The sequence below is a fragment of the Lactuca serriola genome, chromosome 4, assembly GCF_051521515.1.
Source record: "Lactuca serriola cultivar US96UC23 chromosome 4, Lser_US96UC23_V15, whole genome shotgun sequence".
NCBI lineage: Eukaryota > Viridiplantae > Streptophyta > Magnoliopsida > Asterales > Asteraceae > Lactuca > Lactuca serriola.
In genome coordinates this window covers 287,642,558-287,658,725 of record NC_136411.1, presented here as the reverse complement: position 1 = coordinate 287,658,725, position 16,168 = coordinate 287,642,558, and positions in this window count along the sequence as shown.

Below are 16,168 nucleotides of genomic sequence, written 5' to 3'. Positions count from 1 at the left end.
GCCTTGCTATGTGGAATCTTTGGGAAGATGTATCAGATTTCTTGTTAGGATTATCGTAGGTATTTGGAGCACTTATTTTATTTTTCATCATTTTGTCTTCCTTTAGGCTTATGAATCTTAAGGCCTTGTTTATGACTTCATCAAGCTTCCTATACAGGGTCATCACGAGATCCTCTTAAGACAAGGAATTCTTCTTCAAACCCATATTGAAGGCCAACATCGTAGTTTCTAGTTCTACATGAGAAATATTTAGTTCCTCCCTGCCAAACCTACTAAAATAATCTCTTAAAGATTCGTCAGAGTTTTGTGAAATCCTTTAAAGATCACTAGTAAGTTTTTAAAAAGATCAGTTGCAAGAAAACTAATTGTTAAATAGGTTGACTAGATGCGAAAAAGAATGTAGTAGTACATAGAGGAGTATTTAAGAGCCATTACAAGGTTGGACCGTTAAGTGTTGATATAAATCCTTTACATAAGAAAACTTCTTCGAGGTCCATCAGGATGGGGATGATTTCCATTCTTTCCTAGTAATGAGCAACATGCTCCTCACGGCCTGTAGATCCATCATACAACTTCATATTTCACGTCTGGAATCTTAGGGATTTCCATATCACTAATGTTAGGTTTGAATCTTGACTTTCAGTAGCTTTCAAGGGATACTTAATGTATTGGAGGAAACACTCTAGAAACAATGGAAATCATTTGTCCTAATTGCCTGATCTCTCCTTCAACAAGATGGCTCATACCTAGATTTTGGTTAGTATTAGAAGAAATATTATTATTACATATATCAACATTCGAGTCAGGAGTCATAAAAATTCCATCCAAGTGTATTGGAGCTTGAATTTAGGTAGTAGGATGGGGATCAAATCTTCGTTATGTTTCATCAAAGATCCTCCCATTTTGAAGTTCAGGACCCTTAGGGCTAAAAGAGTAATCCTTGGAGCAGTGGGAGAGGGAGTACTCCTTGAAGGATTCCTCATTTCAACCTTTAATCGGTCATCTCTCTTTATAATCTTTGGTTGCTCTCGTCTTTTCTCCTCATGTGTTCCATTAATTGGAATAGAGTGGTGAAGAGCTCCTCACTGAAATCAGAATAGGGGTTCCTTGAGGAGTTCCTCTATCAGGATGCCAGGCATTATTCCCAACTGAAGGAATGAGGATCTTGGGACGGATTCTAGGACCTTGGTCTAAGGATTCGTGGCCACTGGAGTAGATGTATGAGGCACTCCAAAGACTTGTGAGGGTATAGATGTTGAGGTTGTGATGGGTAATAATAATAATGGAATAGATGACGAGACAAGACGAGAGAAAAAAAATTACGGTGATTTTAATAATAATGGAACACATGAGCAGAAAAGATGAGAAAAAAATGTAACTACCCAACTTTTTTAAATAAATAAAAAAAAATGGCGTATTTGCCCTTTTAAAGTTACAGTTAAAGCTTTCAAGAACATTCAACCACATTTACAAAATAATAATTCTAAAAATATTACGAAATTAGAAAACATCCCAAGTTTAAAACATAATATAAATATTTCATAAATCTTTAAGAGGGTAGCGTTTGCAGTCACACCGGCCTATTTCCCTTATGAGTACTTGATGATCCTGAAAAATGTTAAATAACAACAAGTAAGTGAAACACTTAGTGAGCATTAGGGACGGATGCAAGAATGCATAGTAATTGTTGCCGAGATGAAATAGGTGTTGCCAATACATGAAAATAGGTAAAAAAAAATGATCCAGACTTTTTGCTTCATCATTCACCTCGAGGAGATATAAAGCTTGAACCTTTATGTTTCATTTCGTTAGATCTTGAGTTGGTTCATAGTTTGTTATGCTTTTGGTCCCAATACTTTGCTTTTATGGAGTATGAGCTACTCCATACCTTGTGAGCACCATATTCTATTGTATTTGAGTTTGGGGAGTCATAAAAATGGGAACTTGATCACTCTCATCCTTTCATGCAAGGCATCTTTTGAGTGGTATTTGAACGTAGGGTTAGGTTTTATAACCTCTTGGGCCATGCATAGTAATAAAGTTTATGAATTTATTAGTTAAAACGTCTAGTAGGTTCAGATCTGACAATTGTACATATGGTCTTAAGGTATTAAGATCTGAAAGTAGAAATTGGCAAACTGCCTGGTTACGCAGGGGCGTAACCTGGGTTACGCAACACGTAGCCTTTCTGCCTCCCATTTCTGGAGTAGGACTCTACATCCAACGTAGAGCTTGAGTACGAATCATTTAGGTCAACAAGGTTGACTGTTGACTTTTTGACCAGTTGACTTTGGATCAACTGTGAGGGTTTAGGACTTGGAAGGGGAAAATGGTCTTTTGCTCAAATAAGGGTTTGTCATGGTATTTTGGACTTGATAAGTTGGGATAATTACCTTAATTATTAGTTAGGGTTTGGGTTTGATATGTATAGTGTGAGGAGATTCGCGTAGCAGCTCAGGTGTGAGATTTACCTGTTATCGATTAAGGTGGGTCTTCTCACAATACTATAGGACACTAGGTATCATATGTTTATGTTGTCTTTGTGACTCTTGATGTATACATGTATGCATGTATGTTATATGTATGTAGGTTGAAATAGACACGAGGGTGAAATAGACCCATATGGTTGAAAAATACTAATAGAGTCAGTAGGGATTTGTGGGTGAAATAGACTCGTTCGGTTGAAAAACACCAATTGAGTTAAATTAAACTCGGGGATGAAATTGTAACATCCCAAAAATTTTAACAAATTTAAACTTTTCAAAACAACTCATTTACTAATAAAAGTGTTTACAAAACCATTGTTTCCAAAACATCATTTAAAATTAGAGTCTCCCAAGATCCAGTCAGTTGTAAAACCAAGGATGTGTATAGTCACACCTTCACCTTGCCACAATCCTCTCAAGAACCTGAAACCATAAACAAAAATATAAGTACAAAGCTTAGTGATTTCCCCCAAAGTACCAACAGACAACATATAACATATTCAAATAACAGCATGTATTGGGTCCACATCTAAAGACTGGATTACCCCTAAGCCCACAGTATGAGTCTGGCTTGCCTATCGGACCCACAACTTATATATGGCTTGCTCCGGAGCCCACAACATAAGTCTGGCTTGCACTCGAGGCCCACAACTTATGCCTGGCTTGCTCCCTAACCCAATTAGTCATCGGACCGGAATACCAATGTCCATCCCTCAATACGAGTTTGGCATACCAACCAATCCTTAGCTCGTATCTGGAATGTTATTGACCCCTCGGTATAAGTCTGGCTTGCCCTACCCGGTCCTCAGCTCATATCTGGAATGGTCCAATACCCTCAAGCCCTCAGTACGAGTCTGGCATACCACCCGGTCTTCAGCTCGTATCTGGAATGCATCTGAGCCCTCGGTATGAGTCTGGCATACCACCCAGTCGTCATCTCATATCCATAATGCTCCAGGGTTTGTTAGCTATAGCATGAAGTAGTACAACCTCAACCCAACGCAATATGTCTACAAATAACAACATATATAAATAATCATCCAGATATAATCATAGGTAGTCCTACAGATCTAACAGACTAGCATATCAATAACTAGCATAATCATGCGTATCTATTCCAAATTCAACATATCAGTGAATATCATAATATTAAACCAATGGGCCAGACTTGGTGCCTTTGACCCGTAAGTATAGTGAGGAAAACTTGCCTCGATCCGCTGATAATCAAATAACTGCTCGGACCGCCGAACCGGGTATCCTCATTCCAACTAAGAATAAATACAATCTTAATCAATAATTAACCAGATAACCCAAAATACCCTTAGGTCAAACTTGGTCAACCCTGGTCAAAGTCAAAGTCAACGGTTAAGGTCCAAAAGTCAATATTTCTTCCCAACGGAGTATGTCATGCATACCAAGAGAGTATACCTAACGTATTCTGATGTTGACCAATACCATCACGCTGACCACGTATGTGTAGTGTACCACCAGGTACGCCCAGTGTACTCAGGCCAACTTCAAAATCCATTAAGAGCTTATTCCATTTATTTCTTAGATCCAAAACTCAGATCCAAACCCAAAATGATGTCCTAAGTCATAAAGTTTCCAAATTTATGATTTTGCATGGCTATAAAGTGCTTAATGTCCAAAACCCTAAGTTCTTAACCCAATAAGACATCACAACTCCTGCATGGAAGGGATAGAAGGGCCAAGATCACATTTTTATAGTTCATAACATCTTTATAATGGCTAAAGTTTCCAACTTTATCCATTAGAATGATCCTAACAAACAAGATCTAGCCTTTAAGTCTCAAAAGGACCCAAAAGTTCATCTTTTTCAACCTAATCCATTAAGTACAAGTCTCCAACTTTCATATCTGAATCAAAATGATGTTTAGATGGATAAAATTTACCACTTTATCCATAAAAAGGTCACAAACTTTTAAGATCTAAACTTTATGCACTAAAATGAAGAAAAGCTCATAACATCCCAAGCTAGTTAGATCTAACAAATGCATCATCAAGATTCAAACTTTATACCTCTAGAAGATAGATCAAGTTGAACCAAGTTTATATCTACAAGCTCCAATGCAACCAACACTTCTACAAGAAGTTCCTTCTTCTCCAAGGTGCACCATGAATACTCCAAAGCACTCAAAAACACCTTATTTTATCACACAAGGCTCAACTAGGGTTAGGGTATCATGGACGTCTAAAGCCATAAAAAATCTGAATTTATGACTCGTCCAAAACCAAACCCTAGATCCTTAATATCCTCTAATCACTCCAAACCCTTGCATGGGTTAAAAGTAACCATCAAGATCCAATTTTTATGACTTAGAATCCACATAAATGACAATATATGATAATTACAAGCTATGGAGTAGCTTTCACTCATAAGAACCAAAACCATGGGACCAAAAGCATGAAAAACTCTAAGCTAACTTAGATCTAACCAAGGAATCATAAAGTTTCAAGATTACCTTCTGAGGCTTGCAAATGGGATGGATGTTTTAGATCTACATGTTCGAAGCTCACCAATGCTTCTTTAAGGGGTTCCTTCTTCACAACACACAAAAACTCACTCAAAAATGCACAATATCTTCACAAAATAGTTAGGGCTTCAAAATGACTGCTTTGGGGAGAGTGTGTAACATCCCTATGATAAGGTACTTGTAATTTGAACCCTGTAATTTAATTATGTTGCATATTGGTCCTTAAGTTCAAGAAAGTGTGCAAAAGGAGCCTTAGTGGCATTTTCGTAATTTGGCCTTGGGGGGTACAACATGCATACATGTGTACGCTGAGCGTATTAGGGCGCGCCCTAGTATGCTAGGCATACATGTTGTATGTTGTGCGTACTTTCCATACTTGGAAACCCTAATTCTTAGGGTTTAGCTCATATTTAAACACCCTTACGGCCTCATTTCCCCTTCACCTTATTAGCCTCCATCGCTCCTGAGACGTTTGGTAACCCTAGTTCACCTTGAGGAGCTATTTCAAGCCTAAGAGTGTGTATTTTGTGCTTAGAAGAACAAGGAAGGAAGCCAAGCTCATCTTGGAAAGTGAAACATGTTGGATCTAGAGCTGCTACATCATTTGCAACCTTTCTAAGGTATAACGCTTGAAACTTTATCCCTCTAGCACATAGATCTGGATTTTGATGTCTTTATGGAGTTTTTGGTCCCAAAAATGTTAGATCTTGAACATGGCATGTTCTTGACCTTTAAAATGTCCTTTCAGACCCTAGGAGGGGTCTTAAGTCATAAAAATGGGTTCCAATGGTTAGTTTTGCTTCATGCATCATATTGAAGGTCTTAATGGAATAAGACCTTAAGTTAAGCACTTATTAGACATGCTAAGTCATAAAGATGGAGACTTTATGACTCTTACGAGGATTTTAGCCATAGATATGAATTATGGACATAAGAGCTTAAGCCATTAAGCTCCTAATGGATATTTAGACTTACGAGGGTACGCCGCGTGTACTCGGAGTACGCCCTGCATTTGAGGTCAGCCACCCCGATAGTGGTCAACCTACTAGGTTGCGTGTACGCCCAGCTTACCTCCAGATTACACCCCGCATATGCACTGTAAGTTGATTCGCTCGATTTGACTTGCCTGGGTTAACTCAGTGGGTTTGACCAGCTGACTTTAACTTTGACCAATTTTGATTTAAGGGTATTTTGGGTATTTTAGGATTTTGATGGATATCGGTCATTTTTTGGAGTAGGTATGGGTTTAAGAGCTTAGATTCAAAGTCGATACCTCATCAGCTTTTGTCTGGTTTACGAGGTGAGTTTTCCTCATTGTAGTTGTGGGTCGAAGGCACCAAGGCCAGACCATTGGATTAGATATCCTATTATGTGATAGTATCTTTCTGTTGTGGTGATATGTTAGAACGGTATCCTAGTATATAGGATGATGCTATGCTTAGTGATCTATAAGATATGTCTGATTGTCTGTTAACTGGTTATATGTATGCTTATATGTTATGTATATGTCAACATGGTTTGTGTGGTTGGGTTGAGGTGGACCAGTGTACTCTAAAGGCCAAGAGACCCAGGGCGTTTCGGATAAACTACAGGCTTGAGGGGAGTACCATTCAGGCCGAAGGCCCACAGAACGTTCCAGATAGGTTGAAGCCCCGATGAGGCGTACCAATCATGATGAAGGTTCTATGAGCGTACAAGATAGCCTTTAGGCCGATGCGGTGTTCCAGTAAGGCTGAAAGCTTTGTATGCATGCCATTTTTTATTATGCTAATGTTATGTGTTGTCACTTTGGGGGAACTCACTAAGAGTTGGCTTACAATTTTGGGTTATGTTTCGGGTACTTTGGATGACCGCGGGAAGGCGAAGGCGTGACCGTACACATCCTCATGTTTTTTACTTATGAATTTGGGAGACTCTGATGTTGAACATGTTCTGAAAACTATGAATGTAAACAATTTGTGAAATTGGTTGGTTTTTAAAAAGTTTAAATTTCTTGTGATTTTTATGGGTGTTACAAGTTGGTATCAAAACCTTGGTTTGAGTGAATTGGAGGAACGCTCGTGTGAATCCAGTCTCAAAATAAGGGAAAGGATTTCTTTTAAATTGTTTTTCAAAATCAAGGAGGGTGTGATGTGTACGATCAGTTGGAGCCAGTAAGTAGACCCCAAATTACCACTGTTATTTGATCTTGTGATATGTTAGAACAGCATGCTAGTGATAGGCTAGGAATCTTCAGGAATTGCATGATAGAATTGCCTAATTATATGTGTCGGATAGCCTAGGGTCCTTCTTTATATGGAATTGACATCATTACTGTAGTTTCTTAGTGTAGGCATTATAGTTGTACATAACTAAGATTTTATAGCCTAAGATTGCTTGGTTTGGACTTAGTTCCTATTTTTCTCTGATGAAGGGCTTAGGGTAGAAACAAGTATTAGACTGTCTATAGGATCCAGTGTTGTGTATGATTAGCATACACAAGTGTTACATGGTTGGTGGAAGTTTCATGGATGAGTTGTGTGGGGTCAATTGACCAGTTTCGTGATGTTTAGCTTTCCTCTAGGGAGTGATGATTGATAGCATGTGTATCCTAGTGTGTACCGTTAGGGTTGTTATGGCGATCCTTGAGACAAATACGGGTAGGAGTGGAAGGTGGTATGGGCATGTACTATTGAAACCACAGGACCCATACACGTAATAGGGAAATCATAACCCCTATGGCTTTATTGGGTGTTGGTTCCCCTGGTATGATATGTATTTTATCTGATATCCCCATGGTTTATTTTCAGTATGGTGACAACGAGACCATTTGAGAGAGGATCTAAATCGGGATCAGGAGCTGGTAGACAGGATAGGCCTGTTTTTTCATAGGATCAAGTTAGGGAGATCCTTCAGGAGGAAGTTGTTTTGCTCTTTAGGGCATAGATGTCGGAGATGTTTGGGTCTATCAAGACCGCTATGGTGGAGTACTTCAATGAGCGATACGTTGCATTGTCTGAGGTTGTTGCTGTTATCGCCACTACAACTATTGTTACTGTCGAGATTGGTACATGGAGCACCTTTCAGTATTAGGGATTCGACAATACGAAGACCCCGAAATTTGATGGAGTTCAGGTTCTGATCATAGCCATGAGGTGGTTGTCCGACATTGAGGGATGTATCTTCACTTGCTCTTGCCCAGTTGACCAGAGGGTCAAGTGCGCTCTAAACCATCGGCAGTCCGGAGCAAAGGATTGTTGGAGACTTGTTACTAGCTCGTATTCTTTTGAGATGAGAGTTGTTATGACCTGGGAGCAGTTCTCGGAGATGTTCCGTTCTTGATACGTTTCGTTGGTGGAGCGTGAGAGGTTGGTCCAAGAGTACTTAGATTTGAGACAAGGGGATGAGTCGGTGACGGAGATCGTCAAGATGTTTACAAAGAGGGCCATGTTTTGCCCTGAGTTGCTGCTTTAGAGCAACCTTAGATCACCCGTTACTTGATCATGATCAAGGCGAATATCAAGCAGTTCGTATACACTCAGCGTTATGGTTCATTGTTGGAGTTGCAGGAGGCCTTCAGGCGGTGTGAGATTGAGATGGAGCTCCAGAAGAGGAAGCAGAGACCGTCACTGGCACAATCACAACCTACGTCAAAGAAGTTCAAGGTCGTTGATGCTAGATCTAGGAGTCACAGGGGCCACACTTGTGGGAAGTGTGGCAAGGTTCATGAGGTGTCATGTCGATCAGGCAGTGTATGCAATAAATGTTGCAAGGAGGGGCACTATGCGAGGGGTTGTCACCATCCAGCCCTAATTCCGAGTTCCTGGATTTCTATCAATGTGATCAGGTTGGCCATGTGAAGGTCAACTGTCAATTGTTCACCGCCAAGTCGGCGCAAGCCTTAGCTCCAGCTACTTTGAGGATAACCGATGGACGCCAGGAGAGGGAAGAGCCCTTGAGGGCTCAGGGTGGTGCTTTTCAGCTCACTGTCGAGGACGCCAGAGCAGCTTTGATGTCATTACTGGTATGTTTCTATTTATTATTCTATTGATTATGTTTTATGTTATGCTCATGTATATGCTCCTATTAGGTACATTCTTAGTGAACTATTTTCCTGTTCTTGTGTTATTTGACTCGGGCGCGAGTCGATCCTTTGTATCTCGATCATTTAGTAGTGAGTTTAATATGTATATTGGGGAGTTAGAGTGTACGTTGCGGGTTTCTATCGCCAACGAACACGGGGTTTCTACATCTGCAGTGTATCAGGGTTGTATATAGATCTTCGGGGTGCCTTATCCGATCGATCTGATCCCTATCCCCATGGGAGACGTATGCGTGATAGTGGGTATGGACTGGCTAAGCAGGTTTGGTGCCATGATTGACTATGAGGGCCAGAGATTGGTAGTTCGAACCCCAAGTGAGGGAGAACTGGTTATCTATGGAGAGGTCACCAGGGTTGGTTCTGGGTTTTGTTTGTTGGAAACCATGGCTCTTTAGTATATTCAGCATGGGTGTGTAGGTTACTTGGCTTATGTGGTTGATGCTGGAGTTGGGGATCAAATTTCAGTTTATCAGGGACTTTTCTGATGTGTTTTCGGAGCAGTTACCCAGTGTGCCTCCTGATATGCAGGTTAAGTGTAGGATTGATCTATTGCTAGGTGCAGCTCTGATTTCCAAGGCGTCGTACCGCTTGGCACTGCCTAAGATGAAGGAGTTGTCATCTTAGCTTCAGGAGCTATTAGGCAAGTTGTTCATTACACAGAGCAGTTCTCCATGGGGAGCGCCAATATTGTTCTTCAAGAAGAAGGATGGTTCGCACCAGATGTGCATTGATTACCAGGAGTTGAAGAAGTTAACTGTGAAGAACTGTTATCTCCTTTCGTGGATTGATGACCTCTTTGATCAGTTGTAGGGTGCATCTTGGTTCTCCAAGATAGATCTAAGGTCTGGGTATCATCGGGTGAGAGTGAGAGTGAAGGACATGGAGAAGACTGCATTTCGGACTCGTTATGGGCATTACAAGTTCTTGGAGATGCCATTTGAGCTCACCAATGTGCCTTTTGATTTTATGGATCTGATGAATCAGGTATGCAAGTCGATGCACGGTCGATCTATTATCGTGTTCATGGATGATATCTTGATGTATTCCAAGACCAGAGAGCAGCATGAGGAGCACCTTTGAGAGATTCTCGGGGTTTTGAGGCGAGAACAGCTTTATTCCAATTTCTCGAAGTGAGATTTTTGGTTGCAAAAGGTCCACTTTCTTGGGCACATAATTAACCAAGATTGTATTTTGGTCTATCCGGCCAAGATCTAGGCGGTGATGTAGTGGGAGGTTCTGAAATATCCCTCAAAGATTAGGAGTTTCTTGGGTTTGGTTGGGTATTATTGGAGATTTATGCAGGACTTCTCCAAGATTACAGTACCCCTCACTCGTCTGACAAAGAAGGGGGTGGATTTTTGATGGGGCCCTGAGCAGCTGTCGGCATTTGAGACTCTTCGACAGAGGTTATCTGAGGCCCCGATACTGACTCTCCCAAAGGGATTCAAGGGTTTTGTGGTATTCTGTGATGCATCTATCACCGGTTTGGGGGCGGTTCTCATGCAGAGAGGACAAGTAATTGCTTATGATTCGCGGCAGCTGAAGCCGCATGAGATGCGATATCCTATGCATGACCTAGAGTTAGGGGCAGTGGTTTTTGCCCTCAAGATTTAGAGACATTATCTTTATGGGGTATGTTGTACTCTCTAGACGGATCACAAGAGTCTTAGGTATATTATGATCAGCCGAACCTGAACATGAGACAGCGCAGGTGGCTAGACATAGTCAAGGATTATGACAGTGAGATTCTTTACCATCCGGGTAAAGCGAATATGGTAACGGATGCTTTGATCCGAAATTTGGTTGGGTATTCTATTAGGGAGATGTGTATGAGGATATTTGTTGATTCTTCGCTGCTGGGATTGATCAGAGAGGCTCAGGTAGAGGGAGACCGGAAGGAGAACTTCAAACAGGAACGAATCAGGGGTGAGATAGACAGTTTTGTCATGGATAGTCGAGGGTTATTCACCTGGTGTGGTCGTGTCTAGGTTCCAGTTTCTGGTGGGGTCAGGTAAATTTTTGTTAGAGGAGGCTCATAGGTCTCGCTTTTCTGTACACCCGGGAGCCATCAAGATGTATCGGGATTTGAGATTAAGTTATTGGCGACCGTGTATGAAGAAGGAGATAACCTGGTATGTCGAGAGGTGCTTGACCTGCAAGATGTTCAAGGATGAGCATCAAAGGCCGCATGGAAAGCTATAGCCTATGGGGGTTCCCATGTGGAAATGGGAGCAGATCACCATGGACTTTATCACCAAGTACCCAAAGAAGGAAAAGGATTTTGATGTTATATGGTGTATGGTGTATCGTGGATCGATTGACCAAGAGTGTCCACTTTTTTGGCTATTCGGGAGATCTCTTCGGTCAAAAAGTTTGCCAACGTGTATGTTCGGGAGATCATTGATCGCCATGGGGTCCCGGTCTCCATTATTTCAGACCGTGATGTTCGGTTTACCTTCTGTTTTTTGGCAGAAGTTCCACAAGGAACTAGGCACGAGGTTGCATTTCAGCACTGCATATCATCCGTAGACCGACGGCCAGAGTGAGCGGACGTTACAGACCCTTGAGGATATGTTTCGGGCATGTGTTATTGATTTTGGTAGGAATTGGGATTCCTACCTACCTATTGTGGAGTTCTCCTAAAATAATAGTTATCACTCTAGTAGATGGTGTACTCCAGATTGTTGGGGAGAGGTTGGACACAAGATTATGGGAAGGAGCGAAGTAGTTCTTCATACCATGGATCTTATCCAGCATATCAGGCAGAGACTGCAGAGTGCTCAGAGTCGATAGAAGAACTATGTTGACTGATGTCGGTCAAAGTTGGAGTTTCAGGTCGACGATATGGTGCTTCTGGAGGTCTCACCCTGTAAGGGTGTGATACGCTTCAGGAAGAGAATGAAATTGGGTCACCGATATATTGGACCTTTTCAGGTGATATCCAGGGTTGGCAAGGTGGCTTATAGGTTGGATCTACCCGAGGATCTCCATCAGATTCATAGCACTACCATGTTTCGCAGTTTCTAAATTGTATATTGGATGAAGAAGTAGTGGTTTCCTTAGATGATATTCAGGTCGATCGGTGCCTGAACTATGTTGAGAGATCAGTGGCTATCCTAGAAAGGAAGATGAAGGTCCTATGCAACAAGTAGATATCTTTGATAAAGGTACACTGGCAACATCGGAGAGGCCCTGAGTGGACCTGGGAGCCGGAGTTGGAGATGCAGGAGCATTATCCTGAGTTATTCGTCGTGGTAGACTTTAAGGAAGAAGTCTAGAAAAAGTAGGGGAGAACTGTAACATCCCGATGATAAGGTACTTCTAATTTCAATCATATAATTTAATTATGTTTCATATTGGTCCCTAAGTTCAAGAAAGTATGCAAAAGGAGCCCTAATGGCATTTTCGGAATTTGGCCTTGGGGGAGTACGCCTGGGCTTACATGTTGTACACTGGGCGTACTAGCCAGACTTGGAAACCCTAATTTTTAGGGTTTAGCTCATATTTAAACACCCTTATGGCTTCATTTCCCCTCACCTCATCAGCCTCCATCCCTCTTGAGATGTTTTGCAACCATAGTTCACCTTGAGAAACCATTTCAAGCCTAAGAGTGTGTGTTTTGTGCTTAGAAGAAAAAGGAAGGAAGAAAAGCTCATCTTTTAAGAGTGAAACATGTTGGATCTAGAGTTTCTACATCATTTGCAACCTTTCTAAGGTATAAAGCTTGAAACTTTATCCCTATAGCATATAGATCTAGGTTTGGATGTCTTTATGGAGTTTTTGGTCCCAAAAATGTTAGATCTTGAACTTGGCATGTTCTTGACCTTTAAGTTGTCCTTTTAGACCCTAGGAAGGGTCTTAAGTCATAAAAATGGGTTCCAAATGGTTAGTTTTGCTTAATGCATCATTTAGAAGGTCTTAATGGAACAAGACCTTGAGTTAAGCCCTTATTGGACATGATAAGTCATAAAGTTGGAGACTTTATGATTCCTAAGAGGATTTTAGCCATGGAAATGAATTATGGACGTAAGAGCTTAAGTCGTTAAGCTCTTAATGTATTTTTGGACTTCCGAGGGTACGCCCCACATTAAAACGAGATTAATTTTGATTAATTATTAATTAAGTCTAATTGATTTCTTATTAATTTATTAACCATATAAATTAATAAATCAATTATTTAACTATTGATCTCATGTTAATATATTAATCACATAACAAATTAACATATCAATTATCTATTCCTAATTAATATATATTAACAAAACATATCACTCTCTCCTAGTATCATTTCTAGTTATTTCTGGTTATGAGGGCAACCCGAAAGGACATTGTTTTTAGTTCAAGTATATACCAATTTAGTAATTGGCTTAGACATCTAATCAAACATGATTTTAGTCCCAAGACTTTGGTTTTATGGAGTATGAGCTACTCCATACCTTGTGACCACCATATTATGTTGTATTTGAGTTTGGGGAGTCATAAAAATGGGAACTTAGGCACTCCCATCCATTCATACAAGATATCTTAATCTTTTGAAGTGTCTTTGGACTTAGTGTTAGGTTTTATAACCTCTTGAGTCATGAAAAGGCATAAAGTTTGTGACTTTATCAGTTAAGACGTCTATTAGGTCCAGATCTGAGAATTGGACATCTATTCTTAAGGTATTAAGACCTTAAAGTGGAAGTTGGAAAACAGCCTGGTTAGCAGGGGCGTAACCTGGGTTATGCAGCGTGTAGCCTGTTTGCCACCTATTTTTTGGAGGGAGACTCTACACCCAACATAGCGCTTGAGTATGCAGTGTGTGGGTCAACAAGGTTGACTATTGACTTGACGTGGAAGGGTAAAATGGTCTTTTACCCAAATCAGGATTTGTCATGGTATTCTGGACTTGCTAAGTTGGGATAACGACCTTAATTATTAATTAGGGTTTGGTTTTGATATGTATAATATGAGGATATTCTCGTACCAGTAGCTTGGGTGTGAGATTTACCTATTATCGATTGAGGTGAGTCTTCTCACTATACAGTATGACACTAGGTGTCGTATGTGCATGTTGTCTTTGTGACTCTTGTTGTATGCTTGTATACATGTATGTTATATGTATGTGGGGTGAAATAGACTCGTACGGTTGAAAAATGCAGACATGGACAGTAGGGGCTCAAAGATCAAATAGACATGGGGTTGAAATAAACCCTTTCAGTTGAAAAACATTGATTCAATTGAAATAGACTCGGTAGTGAAATAAACAAGGATGCGAAATACACTTGTTATAGCTTGAAGTTGATATGTACATATGGTATATGGTATTTTGGGGAAACTCGCTAAACTTTATGCTTATGGTTTATATTTAAAATGTTTTCGGGTACTTCCGGTTCCAAGGGGAAGAACTCGACGTGATTGCATCACATCCATCGGTGTTCTGCAGTTTATGATATGATTTGTACTCTGATAAATATTTTATATGTATCCCAATTTAATGGTTTTAGAATGAATGGTTGATGGTTCTTGTTGATTTAAAAAAAATCTTAGTATTTTTTGGACATTACACACCAGCTGTAAAGATTTAATGGAGAGCGTACAAAATGTGGCACGCTTTCTTGGATACGTGTTTGTTATTAAAAGAGCAAAGGTGAAAAAAAGCGGTTGTGTGTCAAAAAAAATATTTTTATGTGTGATCAAAGTATTAGATTAAGGTGTCCAAATCAATAACTAAATTGGTATATTATTATAATTAGAAGCAAAGTCTTTTTTGGGTTGCCCTCATAATTAGAACTTAATTAAAATGACATTTGTAGAGAGATGATGATTTATTAGATTACTATATGATTAATAATCTAATTGTAAATTATGATGAAAAGATTTTTTAATACATTATATGATTAATATATTAATTGGAAATAGTTAGTTGATTTATTAAATTATTATGTAAATAATAAATTAATATGAGATCAATAGGTAAACAATTGATTTGTTAATTTATAAGGTTAATAAATTAATAATAAATGGATTATAATTAATTAATTATTAATCAGAATTAATCTAGAATTAATTTGAAAATAATTTGAATTAATTAAAAGTGTAAGGAGTGAATTAATTATTCAATAATCGAACAAAAGAATCGGTTCTAGAACCATCCAAAGGTGTACCGTTTTGGGAGCCTCTTTGGGATTTCCAGAAGCCTCTTGGATGCATATAAGGAAAGGATTTTGATTGGGATTAAATCCATTCAAATCTTGTTTGGTCCCTATGTTACCTAAACTGTAAATAGGACCCCTTATGACAGTTATTTCATTCATGCACTTCCTATTAGCCTTAGGAACGAAATTGTCCTCTCCTCCTCTCTTCTTAATTGTCCTCTAGTTCTAGGGTTTGGGTGTGAGCCATTAAAGGCATCATACTTTTGATGCTAGATTTCCAATCTCTTCTAAGGAAGGATTGAAGTGATTTGTTTACTACAACGAATCAAAGGTATATAACCCCAATTCTTTTGTTTTGATTATACTAGGTTTTCGCTAGAGGTGGCAAAAATTGACACGAAACGAAACCCGACACGAAATAAACGGGTTTTGGTAAGATATTTCAACCCGGTTAAATAAACGGGTTGACACGACACGACACGAAAATTAAATGGGTAAGATTAGGGTTGAGAACTTTAACTCGAATATGTTTTGTAATGTTGAAATAACTTAGCCGTCTAGATCAAGATTTCATTTCAGTTTTTCCATTCTCTCCCAAACTACCCAGTCTCTTTCACCACTCTCACATCCTGATGACCTTGTCATTCGCCTCCCCAACTCTCACTCTTTTAATTTTGTCATCTAAACTTGCTATGGCTACATCTATTCTGCCTCAAAACAATTAGTTTTTCATTTCTGCCTAGCAAACTCCTACTCTTTCAACATGCTCAACCTTTTAACCTCACATGACACGGCATATTTCAAGGTATAGCCCTAACCCAAAACCCGACACGAACTCGACACGAAAATAAACGGGTTGACACGACACGACACGTTAATTAAATGGCTCGGGTTATGAGACATCCCCAAAATCACAGCCAGGAAAGACCGGTTTCATTTATGCTTTTTAAACATTTTCAGAGTAAATCC